This window comes from Echinops telfairi, unplaced genomic scaffold, assembly GCF_000313985.2.
Source record: "Echinops telfairi isolate 266 unplaced genomic scaffold, ASM31398v2 ScPeMD7_2;HRSCAF=8, whole genome shotgun sequence".
NCBI lineage: Eukaryota > Metazoa > Chordata > Mammalia > Afrosoricida > Tenrecidae > Echinops > Echinops telfairi.
The window spans coordinates 50272151-50278270 of NW_022103898.1; positions in this window are offsets into that span (position 1 = coordinate 50272151).

The following is a 6120-nucleotide window of genomic DNA, read 5'->3' on the forward strand; positions in this document are numbered from 1 at the left end:
ATAAAAGCTGAACAATTAAAAAAAGGAAAAGTCTTAGCTTAAGTTAAAATCAATAGTTAAATTCAACAAACATATACTGAGTTACAACTATGCATTAGGCAATGTATGTGGATTGAGTAGGTTACAGAAGCTGAGAAATTCTCTTTGTTTAGCAAGTGATTATAATTCCCTAGAAGACACAAGACATGTAACAGCAATAATTATAATTCACTGCAGAATATGATAAGTGCTATCATAAAAGTACAGAGTATAATAGGAAGACAAGAATAAGGAGAGATTAATTCCAATTCTTAGAGATTTTAACTTTTAAACTTCATTTTAGATTTGTGTGTGTGGTTATCTCTTCAATGATGCTTCAACAAAATTGACCTTAGCCAACAGCAAATAATTACTATGGATTTATTTTATGTTATCAGACTCCAGTCTCATAATTTACCCTGTCCTCAATTTGTTTCAGTAATGCTTTGCAACGTACAGAATTCTGAGCCCTAAAGCTTTCAAGAATATTTTTCACTCTAGTAGCTTTCCATAATCTAAACTCCTAACTGAACTCAATCTAATTAATTTCATTATTAGAGATTAATAAAAAATATGGCAAAGCATAAATACCATATATATAATTCAAGCATCTATCAAACCAAAACTAGTGTGGTGAGATTAATAAAAAATATGGCAAAGCATAAATACCATATATATAATTCAAGCATCTATCAAACCAAAACTAGTGTGGTGCTAGCTAGCATCATGAACTCAGCTATAAAATTTGATTTTACTTAGATTATTGTAATTAAAAATATACAACCAAATAAAAACGAGAAAATGTTAATGTTACAATTTCTTCTTCAAGAACAATAACACTAACCAGCACTGTAAACTTAGGAATTATCTTTGAAAACTCCCTTTTCTTCCTTTTACCCAATAGCCTCCCCAACACCTTTCAAATGCATCTACTTCTTCACCTTTAATGCTTACCTAGTCTAACCTCACACCTGACTCACCTAGAGGATTGCAATAAATATGTAATCCTTTACAACAGCCCTCTGACTCCTGCTCTCTTGCAGGTGCTTCGCCACACTACAATTAGACTTGTAGAACTGCTGATTGTCTTTGTAGCCATTTTATTAAACCAAACTTTAGAGGTTTGGTTATTTCTAAGCTCATAAAACAGTATCATCATCAGTACAGTTGATATAATGTTTCCTTCTTATTTGATATTTTCTTATTTTCCCCCTCAATTTTGCGTCAGCATTCTTTCCCATACCATTCTGCTTATTGAGCTAGGTAGAAATCTGTAATAGTTAGGTTTTATGTCAATTTGACTAAGCCAGAATTTTTAGTGATTTGGCAATTGAGGCTCAGTAAATCTATATGATGTGACCTAATATAATGCAATCATGTTCATTATGATAACTAATATTAGAAATCAAGCAATTGCAAAAAGAGTAAGATGACCTTTGCTCAGGTCACAGCCCTGATGCAATAGAAATAAAATTTCTTTAGGAGTGTAGTCTACTATCTACATAGATGGATGTCACAGGAAAGCTTGCTTGCATCTTGTTAGGTCTGGATCCTGCCTGTGTCTGTGAACTCTGCGTTCTTGGATTTGAACCAATAGTCTGCCCTATTGCCTGCTGATCATGGAGTGTTATATGGCCTGCCATAGGAGCTGCTGATCTGGAACTCATTTGCCTCTCCAGTCACAAGCCTGACCTACTGACTTTACATTGATCTGTCTCTGCAGCCACTAGCCTGGGGTTCTCCTTTCAATTAGGGGTTCATCAGCCTCCAAATCTATGTGAGTCAGAAGAAACCTCCAGCTTAACGTCTGACTCATGGACTTGGATTCTCCTCAGAATCAGATTGAATTTGTCCAAGTCTATAATGGCATGAGGTATTTTCCTGATATAAACCTCTCTCTCTATATATATATCTATATCTATAGATATATAATTGTGCACATATTATATACATATATATGTATATATGTGTGCCACTGATTTTGCTTCTTTAGAAAATCTGGTCTAAGATAATATCCTTATAGTATAAATATAATATCACTTCAGCATTAAATAGAAAACAAAATGTGATCATGTTAATTTAAAATCATAATGACCCTGTATGTGAGAGAGTAATGACTATGCTCCATAAAGTGGCTGGGTTTTTTAAAAAGTAACTCTCCAGGAATTTCTTGCAAGGTACTTCTAGGTGGATTTAAACCTTCAACCTTCCATTGGTTTGTGAACCCATTAGCTATTTGCATGACACATTGACTTCCCCCTGAGTTGAGGACCCCATGAGGCAGAATCAACTCAAAGGCAAGTGATTTGGTGTTAGAGCATCCCAAAATAATAGAACATACCATATATACTCATGTATGCACCGAGTTCTCCAGCACATTTTTAATGCCGTTTTTGTGGTAGACTTAGGTGCCTCAGCTGATATTCAGGTCAGCTTATACTCGAGTGTATATGGTAGTTGGTTCCATGAAGTCCATTCTGATTTACAGAAACCCACTAGGACACAGTAGAACTGCCCTGTAGAATGCCTGTGGCTCTAATATTGACAGAAGCAGAATGCCATCTTGTTCTCCCATGGAACAGCTGGTGTATTTGAATCACCAACCTTTCTGTAAGCAGTCAGTGCTACATACACTGTGTGTTTCTGTGTAATTTGTTTTAAATTGATATAAATGTTGCTATGCAAATAACTACACTGTGCAACTAAATGTGCTTAATCATCCTGGTGTTTTTAAGTTTTATCTATGACAGTGTACATCTAATTAATTATTTCTACCTGCTAAAAGTACTTTATTGAATTTACTTACAAAATCTGTACTTATCATGGAATGAATATTAATTCTTTTGTTCAAAATATACCATTTAGCACCTACTAAGCATCACCACCACTTGTCTGTCAGTTTTTAGTGCTGTGGTGGTTTGTGTGTTGCTGTGTTGTTGGAAGTTATGTCACTGGTATTTCTAATACCAGCAAGGTCATCCAAGGTGAACAAGTTCCCATGGAGCTTCCAGACTTGGAACAGACAATTAAGGAAAACACTGTCCACTTCTCAGTGATTAGCCACTGAACACTTTATGGATAGTAGTGGAGCATTGTCAGATATACTAAAAATCTTATTAATAATAACAGAACATTGTCAGATACCGTGCCAGAAGATAAGCTCTTAGTTCAGAAGACACTCAAAATATGACCTAGTAAGAGCTGCCTTGTCAAAGCAGAGTTGAGCATAATGAAGTGGATGGAGTAAAGCTATTGGGAACTTCATTCACCAATAAATCAAGAAGTCAGCTACCTAGTCAGCTACCAAAAATAAGATATCTGTACAACAGTGGGCACATTTTTACCCAATCCAACAAAAAGTGACAAGAGAATGTGGGAATTATTGAAAACATCATTGTTATAACATGCTAGCAAAGTTTTGTTGAGTTATTTTCAATAGCAGTTTGTGGATAGAAATTCAAGCTGGATTCAGAAGAAGACATGCACAAACAGACATAATTGTTTACATTAGGCAGATCTTGGCTGAAACCAGAGAGTATAAGAAAAATATTTATTTATACTTTATCACCTATACAAAGGCACTCAACTGTGTGGATCATAACACACTATGGATAGCATTAAGAAGAATGGGAATTCCAGTATACTTCATTATAATCGCAGGGAACCTGAACCCAGACCAGCAGGCAGGTCAAAGAAGAGAACAAGAGAATATTGAATGATTTAATATCAGAAAAGGTGTGCATCAAGGTTGCATCCTTTTACCACACTTATTTTATCTGCATGATGAACAGATCATACTAGAAGTCGGGCTATATAAAGAAGCACATCACACCAGCATACAGTTTGAATAAGTTTGAATTATTTGCTCAGCAAATAGTTTGAGTAAGTGCGATGAGAGGATAAAACCCTGATGCACACCTCTCTTGATTTAAGTATTCCCTTGCTCTGTTCACACAACAATTTCTTGATCCACGCACACATTCCTATCCTCTTCTGAATCCAGCCCGAAGCTCTGACAGTGCCCTGTCAATGTAATACTGCTGCAATCTTTGTTGGGTGAATTTTAGCAAAATTTTACTTGCGTGTGATATCAGTGATATTGTTCTATCGGTTGGATCCCCCTTCTTTGGAATGGGCACAAATATGAATCTCTTCCAGTCTGTTGCCCAACCAGCCATCTTCCAAGTTTCCTGGCATAGATGAGTGCAGGCTTCCAGTGTTTCATTGCTTTACTTCCATTAATTAAGCCTTCCGTATCTGACAATATTTCAAAGCTATGTACAAGGTTTTCAGCAGCTACTTCCTCTTGAATGTGCAGTCTCTTCCTTCTCTGTAGTCTGCTCTTAGTCTGGAAACTCACCTGAAACCTCTTCACTTTGGGGGACTCTGCTGGCATTTGAAATACCAGTGACATAGCTTCCAGCATCACAGCAAAACATGAGCCATCACAGTATGACAAACTGACAGACAAGTCCCAAAAGGACAAACAAGTCTGTCTTGGATAAAGTCTGGCCAGAGTGCTCCTTGGAAGGAGGACAAGACTTTGCCTTACTTACTTTGGACATCTTTGTCAGGAAAGACCAGTCCCTGCAGAAGGACATCATCTTTGGTAAAGTGGAAGGGCAACAAAAAAGAGGAAGGCCCTCAACAAGATGAATTGACCCGGTGGTTACAACAATGGGCCCAAGCATAGGAACAATTGTGAGGATGACACAGGACTGGGCAGTGTCTCATTCTGGGTGCACAGGGTCCCTATGGGTCAGAACCGACTCAATGGCACCCAACAACCACAATGGCATGTCTATTCCCAGTTGTTTTAGGTACCACCATGCCGCTTTCCGTGATGGTTGTACATATTCACAGGCCCAAATGGAGTGGATAAGAGTTCCAATCTCTTCCCACCCTCTCCAGCATTTGTTGTTCTCTGTTTTTGGTTGGGCTATCATTGGGGGTATAAGGTGACATCTCATCGTTTTGATTAGCCTTTCCCAGGTGACTAGTGATTATGAGCATTTTCTCATGTATTTGTTAGCCATTCGAATGCTGTTCCTGGTGAATTGTCACAGTGTCATTCCTTGTGAAATGTCTGTTTCTGTCCTTTGCCTGCCTTTTAAGGGGATTATTTGATTTTTGCTTATTGCAATGTTGCAGAATTCAATGGATTACAGTTATCCATCCTTTGTCCATTGGGTCATTGTCATTGTTTAAGATTTACCCCTAATCAATGGACTCTGAATTCACTCTTTTGATAAGCATAAATGTTTGCTTTTTAATAGGCCCCAGCCACCTAGTTTGTCTTTTGCTGTGTATGCTTCCTTTATTAGACATGGTCTTCCATGTATGCCCTGCACTTGAGCCCTTAAGTTTGTCTTGATTTTCTCATGGACAATCCTGGTAGCTCTAAGGTTTGCATTTAAGTGGCTAAGCCATCTTGAGTTGGTCTTTGTGCATGAGGTGAGGTATAGGTCCTATTTCATTCTTCTGCAGAAGGAGATCCAAGTTTTTCAGCACCACTTTTTTAAGAAGGCGTCCCTCACCCATTTAAAGTTTTTTTGGTCCTTTGTTGAAAATCAGTCACCTGTAGGTGGATGGTTTCATTTCTGGGGTTTCTACCCTGTCCTATTGGTCTATGTATCATTTTACAGTCCACGCCTGTTTTGATGACAGTGCTGCATAGTAGCTTTTGAGGTTGGGCAGTGTGAGGTCTCCTACCTTGTTCTTCTGAGCAAAAAATTAGAGAAGCTGTATTATATGAAGAAGACTGGGAATCAGAATTTTAAGAAGGTTTATTAATAACCTGAGATAGGCAGATGACACCAACTTTACTTGGTGAAAGTAACGAGAATTTGAAGCACTTGCTGATGAAGATCAAGGATTGCAGCCTTCAGTATGGATTATAATTCAATGTAAAGAAGATAAAAATCCTCCCAACAGGACCAATAGGTCACATGATGGTGAATGGAGAAAAGAATGAAGTTGCCATGGATTTTTGTCTTAGATCCATAATCAATTCCGTGGAAACAGCAGCCAAGAGATAAAATGATGCATTGCATTGCATAAATCTGGTGCACAAGACTTTTTTAGAGTACTGAAAAGCAAGGA